We start from the raw sequence: 22,130 nt of genomic DNA, 5'->3' as shown, positions 1-22,130 counted from the left end.
TGATTTTGCTTCAACCATTTAAAAATGTGAAAACCATTTTTAGCCAGCATGCTATACAAAACAGGTAGCAAGCTAATTTTGGGCCCACCAGCTGGTTTGCCGACTCCCAGTCTAGAAGGTACAGCTAAGAAGTATTTTCCTCTCTGTGATATGTATGTTTTATATGCGGATGTGTGCGAGAGAGAGATTTTGTATCTTCTATAATAGCTGTGTCTATTTTTAAAAAAAAAAACAGAGAGATTAATATTGATATATTTGGATAAACTGATATATTTCCTCTAGAGCAGGCGTCCTCAAACTATGGCCCGTGGGCTGCCAAGAACATTTATCCGGCCCGCCCAGTGTCTTTGTTTATCCGGCCTGCCCAGTGTCTTTGTTTATCCGGCCTGCCCAGTGTCTTTGTTTATCCGGCCCGCCCAGTGTCTTTGCCCTCGCTGCCTGTCCTGCTTAGCAGCCGACTCGTCCCGGGCCCACAGTGCGCACTCTCCAACAGTCTGAGGGACAGTAACCTGGTCCCCCCTGTTTACAAAGTTTGAGGACCCCTGGTCTAGAGGAAAACCCTATGAGATATTGTATCTTCTATCAAGTATATTATTAAATGCCATGATCAGGGACCTTCTTAGCTGGCTAAGCGTCTTTCTCCCTGCCTTAAATTTCTAGGCATAAATCTTTCCCTCTCTTTCTTTTTCTCTTTCTCTTGTTTTCCCTTTTCTTGGCAAGTCAGTTGATTTAGACAGAGTGTTTTCCAGCCCAAGCAAAATAATCGGTGGGAACCCACTTCTTTGGCCAAATTACAACCCGCTGAAGGAAGCCGGGCCAGGGTCATCCTGAATAACTGCCTCAGTTGTGCATCAACACAATCGCCAGGGCAACTGAGGAAAGATGCTTTTCAGGGAGCAGCCTTGGCTGCCCCAGCCAGTCCTGCCTCTGCAGCGAACGACTGCACCATGACCAAAAGTGTCCCGTCGTCTGGAGACCAACCGCTCTGCATAATCACAGCACACTCGCAACACTCCCCCCTGCTCTGGGCTTCCCTTGTCAGCTGCCCATCAAACTGGGACTCCAGGAAGCTGGATCGGAGAGCCCGCCTTTTAATGCTCCAGTCCGATCTGCATTTATCTGCAAAGCCGAAACGTTAAAGGGATTACAAGGGGGCTTAGAAGCCCCGGGAGGTTCATTGATCCAGTCTTGCGAGCCTCTTCAGCTCGTGCCCTGTAAGAGATCGCTTTGATCCACACCCTGGTTCTTTGGCTGCCTTTGATTTTACCAGAGCTCACATCCAGGTTGGAGGGGATGTGTCCTCCAGCCCCGATTCCAGAAGATTCTCAGACTCTTTTACTCTAAACCGAGAGAAGCTGCTTGCATATTGCCCTAGAGCAGGCGTCATCAAACGGCCCGAGGGCCACATGCAGGCCACTTAGCACATTTATGCAGCCACCGGGTGTTTTTGCTGCCACTGCCTGTCCTGCTTAGCAGCCGACTGGTCCCAGGCCCACAGTGCACACTCTCCAATGGCCCGAGGGACAGTGAACTGGCCCCCTGTTTACAAAGCTTGAGGACCCCTGCCCTAGATAGTGGTATAGACCAGGGGTCAGCAAACATTTTTTGCAACGAGCCAGATACTTCATGTTTTAGGGTTTCCGAGCCAAACAATCTCAGCTCCAGCTACCAGCTGCACCATTGCAGCACCAAAACAGCCCAGAAATAAGATGTAAACAAACAGGCGTGACTTTGTTCGGATAATACCTCATTTATGGGCACCAAAATCTGCATGTTGTATAATTTTCATGCATCATGAAATATTATTCTTCTTTCGATTTTTTCCCCCAACCACTTAAAAATGCACCTTGTGAACCACACAAAACAGGTGAAGGGTCAAGTTTGACCAGCTGGCCCAGTTTACTGACCATGACCTAGACCCTCACTATTCAACATATGGTCCATAGACCAGTCCTCAAGCTTGTTAGAAATGCAAAATCTTTTGAGAGGCCGAGGGGGGAGGATTGCTTGAGGCCGAGAATTTGATGCCAGCCTGGGCAACATAGTGAGATCCCATCTCTAGAAAAAACGTAAAAGAATTAGCCGGGTTTTGTGGCATCTTCCGGTACTTGGGAGGCTGAAATGGGAGGATGGATTGAGGCTGGGAGTTTGAGGTTATAGTGAGCCAGGATCATGCCACTGCACTCTAGTCTGTCTCTATAAAAAAGGAAGGAAGGAAGGAAGGAAGGAAGGGAGGGAGGGAGGGAGGGAGGAAAAAAAACAGAGAGAGAGAGAGAAGGAAAAGAAAAGACGGAAGGAAGGAAGGAAGGAAGGAAGGAAGGAAGGAAGGAAGGAAGGAAGGAAGGAAGGAAGGAAGGAAGGAAAAAAGAAAGAAGAAAGAAAGAAAGAAAGAAAGAAAGAAAGGAAGGAAGGAAGGAAGGAAGGAAGGAAGGAAGGAAGGAAGGAAGGAAGGAAGGAAGGAAGGAAGGAAGGAAGGAAGGAAGAAAGAAAGAAAGACAAAATCTCAGGCCCCACCTCAAACATACAAAATTGGAATCTGAATTTGAACAAGATCTCCTGGTAATTCACATGCAAGTGATGTTTGAAGTCCTGGGCCAGAACACAGACTTTTGAAGTCAGAATACCATTGACTAGTTGGCTGTGCAACCTCAGGCAGATAGTTGACCCTCTCTGAGACTCAGTTTCCTTACCTATTAAAATGGGTGTCAATAACTGCACCCCTCGCCCAGGGCTGTAACAAATGATAAGGTACAAAGGATGTCAAACATTTGCCTGGCATCCTCCATGCTTTTAGAACGGTAACTACCGGAGAAGCTTAACTATTTTTAGAAACCTTTTTTGGAGAGATGAGGATGGCTCGTTCAGGATCTACAAACTCCAATCATTTCCGGTACCTGGCAGGTAGCCTAAATATTTGGAGAGGTCCCTGAATGTTGGAGACAAGAGAGAAACCAAGGTCATGCCCCTCTAAACAGAGACTACTCATGTCCTGCCAGTTACTGTCATGTAAGAAAAGTGGCCCCGAAGTGACCCCATCTTCAGATTTTTCAAGAGAAGCTGGAAACCTGGATTGTATTGCTAGAGAAAAGCCTCCTTCTTTAATAAGCTGCGCAGATCAACCCACACCTGGATTTGACTCAAGGCTTTGCGACCACTGCCTTAGAATAAGTAGTAAGAGACAGTGAATCACAAGAAAATGAGCTAAATTCAATTTTGCAGCCAAATTCCAGCAGTTCTCCCTACCCGGGCGGTCTAAGATAATTTATTTAACAACCCTCAGCACCAGAAAAACAATCACATCTACCTTGTAACACCTGGTGAGAATTAAATAAATATGGCTCTAAACCAGGCGGCCTCAAACTACGGCCCGAGGGCCACACGTGGGTGTTTTTGCCCGTTTGTTTTTTTACTTCGAAATAAGACATGTGCAGTGTGCATAGGAATTTGTTCATAGTTTGTTTTTTTTAAACTATAGTCCGGCCTCCAACGGTCTGAGGGACAGTGGACTGGCCCCCTGTTTAAAAAGTTTGAGGACGCCTGGTCTAAACAACGGAAGCGTGGCACCCGACCAGAGTAAGCACTGGTTATTGCTGCTGTTGTTTTGGGATGACTGTTGTTGTGCATCAGTTCCTGGGCACGTAGAAAGCAAATTGTCACCACACACGTGGCCATTTTTGTCTCCCCTGAACAAACTGGTTGCAAAGAGGCAAGGCCAATTAACCTCGCTCTGAAAGCTACCTTGTCTCGGAGCACACTAAGTGCTCAGTTACTCATGAGGTTGTTCCGGCCATGGTCCACGAAGATGCCTTAATCCTCCTCTTAGTGAAAATTCCCTCCACAGCCCCAGCCCTGTGGGATTCCTGGAGGCCACCGTGAGAGGATGCTTCTCCCAGGCTCAGCCACCTGTTGGGAGCCGGGACCACGGCCGCTCCACCCCTGCCCCACGTGGGGTGGAGGCGGGACCTTGTGCTGGCAATTGTGAGCTCCCTCTTCTCCAAGACACATGCATGCCTGTTCGTTGTCACTTGTTCTAGAAACCCTGAAATCCCCCCCGCCCACCCCCCAGATTTTCCACCTAACCCTTTGCACTCGGATGTCGAGTGTGACTCGACACGGTTAGCATGGGGGCAGCTCGTACGTCGGGCCACATAGTTCTCAAACCCAAGGTCATGACCAACTATACAAAGCGTATGGGGGGTGTTGAGATAGCTGATCACTGCAATGTTTTATGAGGAAGACTCTGAAATGGTGGTGTACGTTGTTTTTCTGGGGGCTTGAGGCCAGTGTTGTAAATTCATATATCGTACAAAGAACGCCAAAAAAAGAAAAAATGAAAAACCGATAACGCGTGTGAAATGTATTAGGAAACTAGTACATGATCTTGTAGGAGAATTCAGAGATGGTCCGCTAACTCCCAGCGGTGGATTATTATCCACTAAGTTAGAGCAACGTGTAGATGGAAAGCTCCATACAATCTCACCTCACCCTAACAAAAAAACACACAAAGCTTGTGACATTTGTTCTAACAGAAAAATCAAAGGAGGAAGAAGAGAGACGATCTATATTTGCAAAACATGTGCATGTAAACCAGGTCTTCGTGTGGGTGAATGCTTCAACAAACATCCCATCATGAAAAATTTATAGAGATTAAAATGACTCTTTGAATGTATCAATAATTTGAAATATTAAAAAAAATCCCAAATAAATAAGTTCGTATGAAAAGAAACTCCAGTTTTTTACTCTACTGCCGTGCTTTGTAAAAAACTGGGGTGTTTAAAAAAATTAAATCCCGAGTAGAATAAAGGAATCGAGAAGAAGGCAAGCGGGTGCAAAGGGCTAAAGGTGTGGGTGACAACCAAACTGGGGGGCGCGGATGGTGAAATCCCCATGAAATCTACAAGACTTTGAGGGAGCTTGGGGATCTCTCCTCCCATGTAGGAAGCCCCAGAGGGGGGAAACGCGATTTAACTCGGGGCCTCTCAATCTTTCAAGGGTACACGAATCAGCTGGGGATCTCCTTAAAGATCAGGTTCTGATCCAGTCGCTCCAGGGTCAGGGCTTGGAGACTTTGCATTTCTAACCTGCGCCCAGGACATGGTGACACTGCAGCATCCTGCAACAGATTCGGGTCTGCACCATCCTCCAAGAAGGCTCCATCCAGGTCTCTACTCCGTTGTCACCTCCTCAGAGAGCCCTTCCCCTGGCAACCACCTCTGGAACCCCGGATGTTGTTACCAGAAGGAGAGCAGGAATCCTGTCTGTTGGGTTCTTTGCAGAATCCCTAGCCCGCACTTCCTCCAGCATGTCGGTTCCCACAGAGCAGACCTTTGGTCTGAGACCTGACAGTCCAGATGGCACGCATGCTGCCGCGTGGCGGCGGTGTCGCGGCTTGGGACAAGAGGAGGCCCCACGGTGCGGGCTGGGGCGCCAGGCACCGCGGCGGGCGCTGAGGGTGGGGGTGACCCCCACCCCGGGCCGCCGCCGTGCTCCCAGAAAGGGGACAGAACAAGAGGCCAAAAAAAAAAAAAAAGAAGCAGCCTGTGGCACCCGGTATTCCCAGGCGGTCTCCCATCCAAGTACTAACCAGGCCCGACCCTGCTTAGCTTCCGAGACCAGATGAGATCGGGCGAATTCAGGGTGCTGTGGCCATAGGCAGCAGAGGGCGCCCCTGCCCCGCTCAAGAAGCCGAGCCTCTCTGCGCTTCCCCGCCGCCTCCTCCCGCCCCAGGCCCCGCGCCGGGCCGGGCCTGTTGAGTTCGCCGGCCGGGTCCCGCGGGCTCCGAGGGACGGGGGTGACGGGCGGGGCGGGGCGGGGGGGCTGTCTCTCTATACACACACACACACACTCACACTCACTCACACTCACCAAGATGAACCACCCCAGCTGGACCCGCCAAGGTGGAGACCTTCCAGCCCTCCTCCTCTCCTCGCCTGGCCTCCTTCACCTACCCGCTGCCCACCCCTAGAGCGTCACCGCTGCTGCCGGCACCGCCTCCACCGCCGCCGCTGACTGCACACGCGCCGGCCACTCGCCCTTTGACCCCAGCCAGGGGCCGCCCTCCCCCAAAACCCCTTTCAGCTGTGCCCCCTGCCCTGTGGGTGGGCTGCCGCCTATTCCCTCAGGCCAGGGCTCTGGCACAGTGCAAGGGGGAGGGGAGCCAGTTTATGGGACGTCTCTCTCTGGGGATGTGTCCCATGGGTGGGGTGGGGTGGGGTGGCATGGTTTGTGGGGCGCTGAAGAAATCAGTCCCCTCCATCTCCTACCTCTGGAAAACGCCCAAGCCCTTGGAGAACTGCCGGCACCGCTTCGTGGGGGCCGGGACACTGCTCTGTGTCCACCTGTGGCCAAGTCCAAGGGGCCCGGGCCTGGCCGGGGCTGCATTGGACCCCGACCACCCTGGCGTGTGGACTCGCTAAAAATCGGCCATTAGATATTGGATTCGAGCTTCCTTGAGGTCATTTCACTAATGAGTGCACCGGAAAGAGTTTCCTAATCCATCTGTGAGGGTGGCAACTGAAAGAGAATTTTAAAGCTGACAGAATAGGCGAGGAAAGGCATAGGAGATTTCCACACCCAGTAAGGAAGACTTTCCCGAAATGGAAGAAAGAAACGAGCAAACAGAAACACCGGTAGCCCGCCCGGAAAAGAGTCTGCCCCTGAGAGAAAGCACCCTGACCAGGTTCACCCGTGGGTGGGTGGCGAGCCAGTGGCATTCAGAAGAGCGAGGCCCGCAGTCTGTGCGGAAGACACCTGCACTCGGATGTGTGTGGCGGCACAATTCACAAGCAGCTCTAGATGTTAAACCAAGGAGAAGCCAGGGAGTTCCCAACGCCCCAGGTGTCCTCAGCCCACGACTGGCTGCTGTGGGAATGCGAAGCCCGGCTCCTTGTCTCAGAGCGGGGTTCCCAGGAGGATCAGGCTGAAGCTGGGACTTGGCCTCAAAGTGTCCCCTCGCATGGCCACCCCCTTCCCCTTCCTGCTCCTCTACTTCTGGTGCCCCTCCATCCAGGGGCCAGACCTTAAAGAGTCACCGCAAGAGAATCCTGGTCCCAAAGGAGCCTTCTGGGGGACCCGTGCTGAGAGAGGTTGTGGGCATGGCCCGCTGGGGCTCTGCCCGACCCAGGGCTGAGAGATGCCACCTCCCAGCTCTGGGTCCCTGCAGGAAGTGTTGGCAAGCACAGGGCCGGTCCTCCAAAGGCCCAGGTGCAGGGAGCCCAGGCCAAGCAGCCTGTGGAAGAAGCCACTTGCCGTGCCACCCCGGGAACAGGACTGCAGGCCCGGCCCTTCACACCTCCTCCTCCTCCTCCTCCTCCTCTTCCTCCTGCTCCTCCACCCCCCGGCCTCCCAGCCCCCGACATGGCGCAGGGCTCAGGGACACCTCAGACTCTTGCTACCCAAAGTGCAAAGAGCATCAGTTTCTCCTCCAAACCCCCCGCCCAGCAGACCACGTTGTCCAGCCAGACCCGGGCCTCCCTGGGGTGCCCAGCACAAAAGTGCAGACACCCACCGGACCCACAATCTCAGTTTCGGATGTTTTTGCCACTCTAAGGACCCGCAGGCCAGCTGGGCCTTCGGGCAGGTCAGAGAGCCCCGGAATCCGACGTGGAGAGCTGCGTGTATGTCCCCATCAGGAGGCGGTCCCCACCTCCACGGCTCTCCCCTTGCGGGGAGCGGCAGCCCCAGGGCCTCAGGGAAGACACCAGGCTGGGCCCCTGCGGCATAGCGGGGGCACATCCCCTGCAGGCGACTTAGGGATGCCTGCTGGAGACTGCTGAGGCCACCCTGCTGCTGGGTTTCTGGAGGGCTTCCTGGAAGCAGTGTCCACACCATGCCCTTGGAAGGCCCAGGCTACGGAGCAGCCGGTCAGGCAGGGGCCGAGGACGGTGAGAGGCCGGGCGGGAAGGAGCATGTCAGGCAGGGGCAGAGGATGGTAACAGGCCGGGCGGAAGGAGCCGGTCAGGCAGGGGCCGAGGACAAGGACAGTGACGGGCCGGGTGGGGAGGAGCCAGTCAGGCAGGGGCCGATGTGATGGCCCGGCCGGGGAGGAGGGTGTCAGGCAGGGGCAGAGGATGGTGACAGGCCGGGCGGGAAGGATCCGGTCAGGCCGGGGCCCAGGACAGTGACGGGCCTGGCCGGGGAGGAGTGCGTCAGGCAGGGGCAGAGGAGACGGGCTGGGTAAGGGTTAGGGTTACAGTTAGGGCACAATTCACAATCGCAAAGATGTGGAAGCGACCCGAGTGCCCATCCATCCAGGAGTGCATTGATAAAGTGTGGCGCGTGGACACCACGGAGTGCCATTCGGCTGTGAGGAGCAGCGGTGAGCGGGCACCTCTCGTGTTCTCCTGGCCAGAGCTGGAACCCGTTCCAGTAGGCCAGGTGTCCCAAGAACGGACACACGAGCACCACGTGCGCGCGCTCACCGGCAAATTGGTAGGAACGGATGGACACCTAAGTGGACAGAGAGGAATCACCTTCATCCGGTGGGTGTCGGGGGGCGGGCGTGGGGAGGGGATGGGCGTACACATCCATTAGGAATGGGGTGGGTGCGCACCGACTGGGGGATGGGCGCACTTGAAGCTCTGACCTGACCCGAGCAGGGGGGGGGGGGGGCGGGGAAAGGGCGATGCACCTGTCGACGGAAAAAATCCAAGCCCTGAAATATTTGAAAGAAGTTCATTTTGAGCCAAATTTGAGGACCATGCCCTGAAGCCACTCTCAAGTAGCCTTGAGCAAGTGGGCTCGCTATAGCTGGGTTATAGTTTAGTTTTATATATTTTTAGAGGGACAAAGGTTATAGGCAAGGTCACAAATCAATACATGAGAGGCATACATTGGTTTGGCCCGAAAAGGTGGGACATCTCGAAGCGGGGGCTTACAGGTTATAGGTGGGTTTAAAGATTCTTTGGCTGGCAATTGGCTGAGAGGGTTAGACTTTATCTAGAAGACCAGAAAGGATATGCTTACTTTAAGATAAGGTTGTGGGCACTCTGGGAGATCCAGACAGGAGGGCATTTTAAATTTACAATAGGCGCCTGCTAGGATGTTTTAAGATGCTTTAAATTAAAGAATACGCACCTGCTAGGATGCTCAGTTAAGATATTTTAGATTTATGATAGGCATCTGCCAGGATGCTTGAGTTAAGACAGGGGCTTCTTATCTTTTAGGTGATGTTAATGCTATACCAGAATCAGGTCAGGAAGTAAACCACTGCTTCGTTTGGTTAACAAAAGCCGCTTTGTGGGAATTTACCATTTGTCAGCCTAACCCTGCTGGCCTCCTTACCATTTGCCAGCCTAACCCAGCTGGCCTCCTTAGGAAGGAGTTTTTAGCAAAAAATTAGAATTTAGTCCTCAGTTCCCCCTGTTGGCCAAAGATCATTCCATGGAATGCATGTGTAGGCCAACAACCAGCATGAGGTCCCACGGCGCTAGGAAGGCTCATTTTTAGGGTTGTCTATCTGGTCCCAGGGTGCTGTAGAATAGGCGGTGTTATATCTTAGGGGAGGGACTTGACTCTACTTGATTTAGTAGCCAATTGTTAAAAGGGGCCAGATAGAGTCAGGCCTGGGTCTTAGTCTAAAAACACATCTTGGACCAGATCTATTTTGCAAGCTATCATGATCTGGGCCTTTGATTGATTTTTTTTTCCTTTTTCTGTATCTGGTATAGCATTTACAAGAAACATATAATAATAATATGGCAATGAGTGTCATAAAAGTACTAAACAGAAGGTGCCCAGGAAAGTCATAGGTAGAATGAGAAGGTAGCAAGCAGCCTAACCAGCAAAAAAATCCTCTGCATGCATCATCATATTTTTTAATCAGACTTATAATATGTTTATCTTTTTTATCAACAGTCAATTGAACTTTATGGTAAATTTTATTTGAGGATTGTAAAACTGATACCAATTTGGAGTCTAATAAGTTTAATTTTTCCTCTGGCCAATTAGTCTCCATAGGTATAACATCCTGAGGAGGGTATAAATTGAATTTGAGAAACATTTGATCTTTAATATTTAAATTATTATAGGACTTGTTTACAGTTAGCAAATTTATTTTTCTCACCACCTTTGTGTTACACCATATACTAGTATTTAGGAGGGAAAAGGAGGCTTTGTTACAAAAGAAATCATATAATTCTATAATGTCATTTTGTTTTTTCTCCCAGCAAAAATGGCCCTTTTTCATATACCAGATGTTATGTTCTATGGGGGTGGATACTAGGGGCCAAATCTGGGAGAAATCAGGGTTTTAAGTGTTTTGAGGGCATAGCCATTTTCCTTTTTTATTTTTACAATCTGAGAGGGAAATGGGATGCCAGGTGTTTTTATCAGCTAAAATAGCCCATCGACTTTTTATGGGAAGTATTTTGGTATTATTGACAATGGTTTTAATGCCAGCTAGTTGAACTACAGGATATTGTTGAGCCTCATTTAACTTTGGTGCCAGAATTTTTAAAATATAATATTTAAGATTACATCTACCATCTAAAAATTTTTATAGATTTGGGGAACCATATATTTTCCATAGGTGCATAGATTGAGCCTTAGCACTGAGTATTGTAGGCCATTGTTTTATAGCCCCTTTAGATTCTATTTGTAATAACATGGACATGAGTCCTTGTTGGGTCAGAGCACATGCTCGCTCCCACCTCTGGGTTTGGGCGTATGTCTTTAGGGTTTGTCTGGTCTCTTCTATCTACTTTATTAGACCTGCATTATCTTTTAGGGCAGCTTTCCATCCCTTTTCTTTTTTTTGGAACAGCATTTTTTTTGGAACAGCATTTTTTTTATGTGTTCTATTTTTGAGAGGGAATCTTTTTTTAGGGAATGTCTCTCCTCATTAGCTGCGAATTTAGCTTGCCCCAATATACCTAACCCAGCTCCAATTTTTTCCGTGAGATCGCGTTTTAGTCTTTTGGATGGCCAATTTTGGTGTATCCACCAGGAATGCTGTTGCCATTGTATACTAATGCCCTCAGTGCAATTCGGATAAATGGAGTTAACCCAGAACCGCTGGGTATCCCAGACAATTGTCAGACGGGTGGAGGTTACTCCTAAGTATGCCTTTGTCTGAGTGTGCCATGAGGCTTCCCAGAGGCGCCCTTGTCTTAGGGTGGAATTTGTACTGTCAGGGACTTCTGTCCACCAACTGACTCCCATAAATAGTTTTTTATGGGCAGTGTCAGTGTGGTTGGTGCTGGACAAGGGCATCCAGCCACAAGCACAGGGCTGGTGGTTGTCTGGGCAGCTTATGCTGCGACAGTTTACACAGGAAGCTGCTAGGTTTCTCCCATCATACCCAGGCAGTTGTCTGAGTTTGTCATCACCCATGTCTATTGTGACACAGTATTTTATCTGATTAGATCTCCTCAATAATCGTCCTGAGGCATTATTCGGTAAATATTCCTGCAGGGCATTATACTTGGTTAAGGCTTTATAATAGAGGTAACCTGCAAAGGGGGCCCCTCTAGGGAGATTTACAGTGGAACTGTTCCATTCAGTGGCCTTCATTTCATCCTGATCTATGTCATACCAAATGATATGATTTTTACCGGCAGGGAAGGTAGTGAGATTTGCAGGAAGCCAGGAAAAATCTTTAGGTTTAAAGAGAACAGGAGTGTGGGGTAGGCAGATAGGGGAAATTATGGGAAGGAGGATAATCAGGTGAAATATTTTTTTAATCTTAACAAGGAAATTTATAACCATATCCATTTAGAAAGTTATACCAAGGGAGATTTTACAAATCCCAAACAACCTCTTGGGGGTCTTGGTTAAGGCATTTAGGGTTTGCAGCAATATACTCTATAGCAAGTAAAGTAAGAATGAGAGTTATTTTAGGGTTCATGAGGACTGGCCTGGTCCAATGTCTTGGGAAGACTGTCCGCTTCGGTTGTTGCTTTGGACGTCGCTTTGGAGGCCGATTGAGACTCAGATGTTTTCTGAAGTCGTAGGCGGGTGTCAGAGATTAATTTAGAAGTCCAGGTGTGGTCGGGAGCGTGGTCAGGCACTCGTTTTAGATGTGAGACATGAATCCAAGAGGCGACCCCCTTTAATTTTGCAGCACAAGAGTTAGTTAAGAGTACCTGGTAAGGTCTTTTTTAGCGAGGTTGTAAGGAGTCTTTTAGTTGGTGCCTTTTCCAATAAACAAAGTCACCTGGCTGTAATCCATGATCCTTGGGGTCTTTGGCTCCCGTAAGCTCACTGTGGAAAGACTCTGTTATCATCTTTGCATTATTTGTTAGAGCTTTAAGTAGTCCCTGACAATAATGTAGTATTTCTCCTTTAAGTAAGGCTGGCTCATATAAGCCCTCGTCCAGCCTCATAGGTCTCCCTGTTATTATTTCATAAGGTGATAGACAGTGCTTCCCAAAGGGAGAGGATCTAAGGTTAAGCAAAACCAGTGGGAGGGCTTTTGGCCAGGGGAGGTTAAAGGCCTCAGTTAATTTAGCTAATTGAGTTTTTATTGTGCCATTTGTTTGTTTTACCAACCCAGACGACTGAGGATGATGGGCACAATGGAAATGTTGTATTATGGGCCAAATTTTGCAGATGGATTGGATAATTTGTCCAGTAAAGTGAGTTCCACGATCACTGTGTAACTCAGAAGGGATTTCCCAAACTGGAATGATTTTTTCCAGCAGTATTTTGCCTACTGTTAAGGCAGTAGCCCTCCGACAAGGAAATGCTTCTACCCAATGGGAGAACATGCGAACCAGGACCAATACATATTTGTAATTCTGGGATGGTGGCATCTGGATAAAATCCAGTTGCCAAACTTTAAATGGTCCTGCAGGCAAAGGAAAGTGGCCTTGGGAGCCATGCAAAGGCTTGCCAGGGTTATGTTCTGGACATATAGTATAACGAAAATATACCTTTTGGGCTATTGTGGGGGATGGTTTTTAGAAATATTGTTTTTTTCATAATATCATTTTTTCAGGGGCCCAGTGAGTCATTTTATGAATGAATTGAAGGAGAGGAAATTGTGCACCTAAAGGAACTATAGGTTTTTTGTTGGGACCCAGCCACAACTCCCTATTTGGGTCAAATACACCTCCCTTTTGCTGCCAGATTTGTTTTTTTTTTAGGGGTTGATGCCTGTTGGTACTGTAAAAGAATGTTAGTGAGAGTGTCGGTGGGTCAGAAAGGGCATTCTCGTACAGGACAGGTCATCTTTTCTAGGGCAGCATTCTTTGCTGCAGCATCAGCTAGATTGTTTCCCTTAGCTTTTTTAGTGTTATCTTTGGAATGCCCAGGAATTTTTATGATTGCCAGTTGTTTAGGCATTTGAATTGCTTTTAATAGCTCTGAGACTTGGTGCCCATTTCTTATAGGTTGTCCAGAGGAGGTAAGAAATCCTCTCTGTTTCCATAGCATGCCAAAATCATGGGCTATTTTAAAGGCATAGCGGCTATCAGTGTATATATTAGCTACCTTCCCTTCAGCCAAAATATAAGCTCTAGTTAATTCTATTAATTTAGCCATTTGGGCCGATTTTACTCCTTTGAGTTGGGCGCTTTTTATTATGTCTACCATGGAAGTGACAGCATATCCCGCCTGATAATGTCCCTGATGGTCCTTTAAATAAGAACCATCTGTAAACCAAATTAACTCAGCATTCTCGATAGGAGTTTCCTGCAAATCTGCTCTAGGAGAGAGTAAGATATCAGTTAGTAGACTGCAGTCATGTTTTTCCTCTTGCTCACCTGGAAGAGGGAGAAGAGTTGCAGGGTTAAGAATATTGCAGCGCTTCAAAGTGATGTTAGGGGCAGGAAGCAAAAGCACTTTATAGGAGGCAAGGCGACTTACAGAACAGTGTTGAGTGTGGTGAGAGTTTAGGAGAGAGTCCACAGAATGAGGGGCATAAATTATTAGTGGGGACCCCAGGACAAATTTCTCAATTTTTTTTATATAAAATGGCTGCAGCTGATATGGCTCTCATATAAGGGGGGTGTCCATTTGCTACTGGGTCTAACTGTTGGCTGAAATAACCAACTGGCCTGTGACTGTTGCCATGCTTTTGAGTTAATACTCCAAGTGCATTTCCATCTACTTCATGTATAAAAAGGAAAAAAGGAAGGCTATAGTTTGGGTGTCCTAAAGCAGGTGCCTGGGTAAGAGCCTGTTTTAAATCCTCTATATATTGCTTTTCACTTCCCCCCAGCATATTGGGTCTGGTTGGTGATGCTTTAGTTTTTTGTATAAGGGCTGGGCCATTAATGAGTAGTTTGGAATCCAACTTCTGCAGTAGCCTGTTAGCCCTAAGAACCCTCTTAATTGTTTTTTTGTTTTGGGCAAAGGAAAGGCCATGATGGTAGAGATTCTTTCTGGGTTTATAAGAAGTCCCTTTGGGGAAATTGTGTGCCCTAAGTATTTAACTTGGGGGAGCCTAAATTGTAATTTATCTCTGGACACTTTGTGTCCCTTCAAGGCAAGCTGTTGCAGCAGGTATATAGTGTCTTCTCTGCATTCACTCAGGGAGGGTGAACACAACAGCAAATCATCCACATACTGAATCAGAGTAGATTCATTTTGGAATACAATATCATCTAAATCTGCCTTTAATATTTGAGAAAAATATGTAGGACTTTCAGAGTAACCCTGGGGCAAGACTGTCCATGTACACTGGCGATTTTCCCAAGTGAAGGCAAAAAGATATTGACTGTCCTGATCTACAGGTGTGCTAAAGAAAGCACTGCACAAGTCAACGACAGAGAAGTGGCTGGCAGTGATAGGAATATTGGACAGTAAGGTGTGGGGGTTAGGGACGACAGGATGCCTCAGAACCACTGTTTTATTTATGGCTCTTAGGTCCTGAACAAACCGCCAGCCTTTCCCATTTGGTTTTCTGACTGGGAGGATTGGTGTGTTACAATCCTGGTGCAGGGTGTTATGAGTCCTTTATCTAAGTGGTCCTGAATGATTGGCTTGATTCCTAGTAAGGCTTCAGGCCTAAGGGGGTATTGTTTAATGTTTGGCAGGGGTTTAGACTCATCTATGGTGATCTCTATGGGAACTGCTGGCTTAATTTGTCCAATATCCGTGGAAGAGTTTGCCCATAGAGAATCTGGTATTTTGGATAAGAAAGGCTCTACGTCCCCCTGTTCAAAATCTCCATTAACCTCAGCAAGCACGATACTGCATGTAGGGTTTTGTAAGTCTTCTGTGTCTCCCAAATTGAGAATCATTTCTCCCTTCTGTGAAAATGAGATGTGGGCATTATGGGTCTCTAAGAAATCCCGTCCCAGCAGGTGTATAGGAGCACTATCTATTAAAAGGAAAACATGCTGTCCTATAAGCTCTCCCAATTGAAATTGGAGTGGATCAGATTTAAAGGCAACAATTGGGGAGTTTGAAACCCCTACCATTTGAATTTTTACTTTGAGGGAGAGGGTTTTTAATTAAGGTAGGGTTGAGGACTGACAGCGTGGCACCAGTGTCCACAAGGGCTCTGGTGTCTTTTTTATTTATGGATATTTCTATTTCCCCTAGAGTGTTTGTTAGAAGTAAGGGGAAAATCCTCTCTATTCCCTCGGAGCCTCCCTATTCTAGTTTTAAAGTTTTTTTGGTGCCTCCCTCTAAGGCCTTTTGCTCCTTTTGTGCAAGCACCCATTTAAGTTTTTTACAATCTTTTTTAAGGTGTCCCTTTTTTTTGCAGTAATAATAAATCACTTTCTCGGTGGCCAGCTGTGATCTCTGTAGGGGACGGAACCCCTCCGACCTTTTGACTTGGTTACTAAGTTGCTTTAGCAACTCATAATCTTGGAGGCCATTTTCTTTTGCTTCTTAACTATTGTTTATGACAACTGGTCGGCTAGGATGACCAGGCTGCTAGTGGGCAGAGAAGCCCAGGCCACATTATTTTTTTTTATCAGGGTCACTAATTTGTCGTCTAAGCCTTGTACAAATCCAGAATTTAGTAAAGTGTCACTTTTACCATGCTCAAAATTTTTAGGAGGTATCCCTGAATATTGTTTGAATGTTTTTTAAAACCTGTTATAAAAGTCAGGTATGGTTTTATTTGGGCGTATTTTACATTGTTGCACTTTTGCCCAATCTATAACTTTAGGGAAAATTTGTGGTAAGTTTTTATAGAGGCGGTCACAGAGCTCCCTGCATTTTTTTTTTATTTGCATCTATTTTATCAAAATCTTTTAAAGGTTGTTTTTAACCTGCTACCCTGAACCATTTTTTAGCTTTGTTTTTGGGGACTAGTAACTCAATTAGCTGATACAGGTCAGAGAAACCTGGATCATAGGTCTTAAGTGTTAATTGGAATTCTCTGGCAAACCTGAGGGGGTCTTGAGTTGGATCAGGGAACCCAGACACCAGAGCCTTTAACTCTGTCTTGGTCCAGGGTGTTAAGTGTTAATTGGAATTCTCTGGCAAACCTGAGGGGGTCTTGAGTTGGATCAGGGAACCCAGACACCAGAGCCTTTAACTCTGTCTTGGTCCAGGGTGTTAAGTGTTAATTGGAATTCTCTGGCAAACCTGAGGGGGTCTTGAGTTGGATCAGGGAACCCAGACACCAGAGCCTTTAACTCTGTCTTGGTCCAGGGTGTATATAATGTATTAGGGTCCCCTCTGCCAGTGGGTTTTATTTTAAAGGGAGCAACAACTATTTTATCTTCTTTTTTAGCTATTTTTGATCCTTTTACAGCTTGAGGCAAAGGAATAGGGGAAGGAAGGGGGAAAATGAAATCATCAGGATAAGGAAATTTAGAGAACAGAGGGTTAGGGGGAGCAGAAGGAGAGACAATTTTTGGAGCGTTCCTGATTTTAGAAGCGGCTTCTGCTAGTTTCTTTAATTCTGAGACAGCCTCAAGTATTTTTTTATTAACTTCCTGGAGGGAGGCAAGTTTATCATTCTCTCTTTTGGATGATTCCAAGTGCCAGCAATAGTATGATTTTTATTTATTTTTCTTAATTTGAGAACCTAGTTTTTTTAGTTTAGCGCGCAAGAAAACCAATTTGGGAATATTGAAAGTTCCCCATTTTGGAAACCTCAGACCTAGGTCATCTTTAGTAAGATCTTTCCATTTATATAAATACTTGCAAGTAGAGGAGCCATAATTATTAAACATAAAACCAGCTGGGGTGCCTGAAGGAGGTCGTTCTTTTTGCCTTTTCTCATTTTTACATAATTTGTTTCCCATTTTTTTTTTTTTTTTAAGAAGGAACCGAACGAACTGTGGTCTAGGGTTTGGTGTAGTGAATCAGAGTGTGCTGCTTGTGGGTGGGGCTCCTCAGTGTTTCACCACTGAGTCGGTCTCACCCTCTTATGTGTCCCAGTTACTCTCTTTGGGGGTCTAGTACCTCTGAGAGGGCTCAAAACGCCAAGTGATCAGCTCTTATGCGCGTTTTCTGGACGAGCCTTTTTTTAAATTAATTTGTTGGGGGTTCCCTGTGGGGCTACTCGCGCCTCGGGGAATCGCCCCAGGCAACTCCCAATCAGGGCTCTGGTCATCCAGGGCTACCTTAGGTCTGGGAGGAGTAAGCTGCCCCTTATCTTTGGAGCTGAGAAACTCAGTCTCTCATTTATCTACGAATAGGACAGTTGGGTTCCTTACGCAAATATGCAGACAAGCCAATCGAAATTGGTCTTTGAGAGGAAAAAGGCAGCAGAGAAAGCCCGTAAGAGTGCACTTTTACATCAAATTAGGATCCCAAACAACAATTTTTAGGAAGAGAACAGACAGATCAGAATAAACCGGGACCTTTGACCAAGAGTGGGAGGTCCGGATCTCAGGAGGACTTACCGGTTCCCGCCGGAGGAGTGGCTAGAAGTCAGAAGGGCTTCAATGGGCCTGTGCTGATACCTTAGCTCCGGATTCCGGCGACTCCTTCGGGGGTCCCGAGTCTTCTCTGAGATCCTGCCGACTACGCCAAAATTGTGGATGGAAAAAATCCAAGCCCTGAAATATTTGAAAGAAGTTTATTCTGAGCCAAATTTGAGGACCATGACCCGGAGCCACTCTCAAGAAGCCTTGAGCAAGTGGGCTCGCTGTAGCTGGGTTACAGTTTAGTTTTATATATTTTTAGAGAGACAAAGGTTATAGGCAACGTCACAAATCAATAAATGAGAGGCATACATTGGTTTGGCCCAAAAAGGTGGGACATCTCGAAGCGGGGGCTTACAGGTTATAGGTGGGTTTAAAGATTCTTTGGCTGGCAATTGGCTGAGAGGGTTAGACTTTATCTAGAAGACCAGAAAGGATATGCTTACTTTAAGATAAGGTTGTGGGCACTCTGGGAGGTCCAGACAGGAGGACATTTTAAATTTACAATAGGCACCTGCTAGGATGTTTTAAGATGCTTTAAATTAAAGAATACGCACCTGCTAGGATGCTCAGTTAAGACATTTTAGATTTATGATAGGCAACTGCCAGGATGCTGGAGTTAAGACAGGGGCTTCTTATCTTTTAGGTGATGTTAATGCTATACCAGAATCAGGTCAAAAAGTAAACCACTGCTTCGTTTGGTTAACAAAAGCCGCCTTGTGGGAATTTACCCTTTGTCAGCCTAACCCTGCTGGCCTCCTTACCATTTGCCAGCCTAACCCAGCTGGCCTCCTTAGGAAGGAGTTTTTAGCAAAAAATTAGAGTTTAGTCCTCACACCCACCTTAACATTGGTACCCCCACAGTTCGCTGGGGGAAAATGAGAAATAAATGAATCAGAAAACAGGGGGGAGGGGGGCACGGGCAGTACATGTCACCTCAATACTTGTACTCCCATAATCTGCTTGAAAAGAGAGAGAAAAGGAAATGCAACAATAGAGATAAGAGACACTTTTTAAGAAAATGAATCCGAAAAGAAATGTAAAATGGGGCCTGTCGAGCAGGTGTGGGTGTGACTCCGGATCCCCCAACATCCAGTGCCACCACCAAAGATTCCTACAGTGTAGCCCATAGAACCTCCAAAGCAACGGGACGCATTCTGGTCACATACTCGCTCAAAATGACATCCTGGGAATTCTTCTGCAACTCCCTCCCCTCTCAGACTCTCAAGGTTTCCTCCAGCATGTGGGTCCCACAGACCAGAGCTTTGGTCTGACACCTGACAGTCCAGATGGCATGCATGCTGCCGCGTGGCTGCGGTGTCGCGACTTGGGACAAGAGGAGGCCCCACGGTGCGGGCTGGGGCGCCAGGCACCGCGGCGGGCGCTGAGGGTGGGGGTGACCCCCACCCCGGGCCGCCGCCGCGCTCCCAGAAAGGGGACAGAACAAGAGGCAAAAAAAAAAAAAAAAAGCCCAGGGCACCCGGGATTCCCAGGCGGTCTCCCATCCAAGTACTAACCAGGCCCGACGCTGCTTAGCTTCGGAGACCAGACGAGATGGGGCCCGTTCAGGGCGGCGTGGCCAGAGACGGCGGAGGGCGCCCCTGCCTCGCTCAAGAAGCCGAGCCTCTCTGCGGTTCCCCCCCGCCAGCACTGACCCACACTGGGCCGGGCATGTGGAGTTCCCCGGCCGGGTCTAGCGTGCTCCGCGGGACTGGCGTGGGGGGCGGGGCGGGGCGGTGGGGGGCCGTCCACACACACGCACAAACACACAATCACACACACACACACACACACACACACACACACACACACACACACACACACGATGCGCCTCCACGGCTGGACCCGCCAAGGTGGAGACCTTCCAGCCCCCCTCCTCTCCTCACCTCGCCTCCTTCACCTACCCGCCCCCACCCCCAGCGCGCCGCTTCTGCTGACTGCGCTCGCGCGGGGAGCTCGACCTTTGCCCCCAGCCAGGGGCCGCCCTCCTGCACAAGCCCTGTCAGCTGCGCCCCCGCCCTGTGCCTGAGCTGCCGCCTATTACCCAGGGCCAGGGCTGGGGCACAGCGCATGGGGGAGGGGAGCGAGTGTAGGCGCGTCTCTCGGGATGTGTCCCATGGCTGGGGTGGGGCGGGGTGGTTTGGGGGGCGCTGAAGAAATCAGTCCCCTCCATCTCCAACCTCTGGAAAACCCCCAACCCCTTGGAGAACTGCCGGCACCGCTACCGTGGGGGCCGGGACCCTGCTCTGTGTCCTCCTGTGGCCCAGTCCAAGGGGCCTGGGCCTGGCCAGAGGTGGATTGGGCCCCAACCACCCCGGGGTGTGCACTTGCTAAAAGCCGGCGATTAGATATTGGATTCGAGCTCCATTGAGGTCATTTCACTAATGAATGCACCGAAAAGAGTTTCCTAATCCATCTGTGAGGGTGGCAACTGAAAAAGAATTTTAAAGCTGACAGAATAGGCGAGGGAAGGCATAGGAGATTTCCACACCCAGCAAGGAAGCCTTTCCCGAAATGGAAGAAAGAAACAAGCAAACAGAGACACCGGTAGCCCGCAAGGATCAGAGTCTGCCCCTGAGAGAAAGCACCCTGACCAGGTTCACCCGTGGGTGGGTGGCGAGCCAGCGGCATTCAGAAGCACGAGGCCCGCAGTCTGTGCAGAAGACACCTGCACTCGGGGGTGTGTGGCGGCACGATTCCCAAGCAGCTCCAGATGTTAATCCAAGGAGAAGCCAGGCAGTTCCCAACGCCCAAGCTGTCCTCAGCCCAAGACTGGCTGCTGTGGGAATGCGAAGCCCGGCTCCTTGTTTCAGAGCAGGACAACCAGGAGGTGTGATGTACACACCGGGGTTCCCAGGAGGATCAGGCTGAAGCTGGGACTTGGCCTGAAAGTGTCCGCTCGCATGGCCACCCCCTTCCCCTTCCTGCTCCTCTACTCCTGGTGCCCCTCCATCCAGGGGCCAGACCTTAAAGAGTCACCCGCAAGAGAATCCTGGTCCCAAAGGAGCCTTCTGGGGGACCCGTGCTGAAAGAGGTTGTGGGCATGGCCCGCTGGGGCTCTGCCCGACCCAGGGGTGAGAGATGCAACCTCCCAGCTCTGGGTCCCTGCAGCGGAAGCGTTGGCAAGCACAGGGCCAGTCCTCCAAAGGCCCAGGTGCAGGGAGCCCAGGCCAAGTAGCCTGTGGAAGATGCCACATGCCATGCCACCCCGGGAACAGGACTGTAAGCCCCGGCCCCTCCCTCCTCCTCCTCCTCCTCCTCCTCCTCCTCCTCCTCCCCCCCACATGGTGCAGGGATCAGAGACACCTCTGACACTTGCTACCCAAAGTGCAAAGGGCATCCGTTGCTCCTCCAAACCCCCCGCCCAGCAGACCGCGTTGTCCAGCCAGCCCCCGGGCCTCCCTGGGGTGCCCAGCACAAAAGTGCAGACACCCACCGGACCCTCAATCTCAGTTTTCGGGTGTTTTTGCCACTCTAAGGACCCGCAGGCCAGCTGGGCCTTCTGGCAGGACAGAGAGCCCCGGAATCCGACGTGGAGAGCTGGGTGTATGTCCCCATCAGAAGGCGGTCCCCACCTCCGTGGCTCTCCCCTTGCGGGGAGTGGCAGCCGCGGGGCCTCAGATAAGACACCAGGCTGGGCCCCTGCGGCACAGGGGGAGCACGTCCCCCGCAGGCCACTTAGCGAGGGCGGCAGGCGGACGGTTGGGTTGCGCGAGACACTGCGGCCGCCCTGCTACCGGGTTCCTGGGAGGGCGTCCTGGAACCAGCGTCCACACCAAGCCCTTGGAAGGCCCAGGCGACGGAGGAGCCCCGTCAGGCAGGGGCCGAGGACGGTGACGGCCCAGGCGGGGAGGAGCGTGTCAGGCGGCGCAGAGGACGGTGACAGGTACAGGCTGGGCGGGAAGGAGTCAGTCAGGCAGGGGCCGAGGAGGAGACGGGCTGGTTAAGGGTTAGGGTTAGAGTCAGGGCACAAGTCACAATCTCAAAGACCTGGAAGCGACCCGAGTGCCCATCGACCCACGAGAGCGTAAATAAAATGTGGCGCGTGGACACCACGGAGTGCTATTCGGCTGTGAGGAGCAGCGGTGAGGGGGCACCTCTCGTGGTTCTCCTGGCCAGAGCTGGAACCCGTTCCAGTAAGCCAAGTATCCCAAGAATGGACACACGAGCACCACGTGCTCGCGCTCACCAGCAAATGGGTACGAACCGATGGACACCTAAGTGGACACAGAGGAATCACCTTCATCGGGTGGGTGTCGGGCGGGTGGGGGGAGGGGATGGGCATACACATCCACTAGGAATGGGGTGGGTGCGCACCCACTGGGGGATGGGCGCACTTGAAACTCTGACCCG

General features: G+C 49.7%; 1 long non-coding RNA gene and 1 other non-coding gene across 3 annotated transcripts; both read right to left on the bottom strand.

The window, feature by feature from the left end:
- Nucleotides 1-5,535: 5,535 nt before the first annotated feature.
- Nucleotides 5,536-5,654, bottom strand: LOC142876544 (5S ribosomal RNA). Its single transcript, XR_012923445.1, has one exon. It is a non-coding gene; the product is annotated as a 5S ribosomal RNA (ribosomal RNA).
- Nucleotides 5,655-11,660: 6,006 nt separating this feature from the next.
- On the bottom strand, nucleotides 11,661-19,705 carry LOC142876380 (uncharacterized). 2 transcript variants are annotated; one of them, XR_012923285.1, is made up of 3 exons: nucleotides 19,664-19,705; nucleotides 17,757-17,912; nucleotides 11,661-12,201 (listed from the first exon to the last, which is right to left on the bottom strand). It is a non-coding gene; the product is annotated as an uncharacterized LOC142876380 (long non-coding RNA). The 2 variants fall into 2 exon arrangements; XR_012923284.1 differs by lacking the exon at nucleotides 19,664-19,705 and adding an exon at nucleotides 19,295-19,437.
- Between the last annotated feature and the right edge of the window lie 2,425 nt (nucleotides 19,706-22,130).

The sequence above is a fragment of the Microcebus murinus genome, chromosome 15 (assembly GCF_040939455.1).
Source record: "Microcebus murinus isolate Inina chromosome 15, M.murinus_Inina_mat1.0, whole genome shotgun sequence".
NCBI classification, from domain to species: domain Eukaryota; kingdom Metazoa; phylum Chordata; class Mammalia; order Primates; family Cheirogaleidae; genus Microcebus; species Microcebus murinus.
The sequence above is the reverse complement of the archived record's forward strand: the minus strand, read 5'-3'. Positions and strand labels throughout refer to the sequence as shown.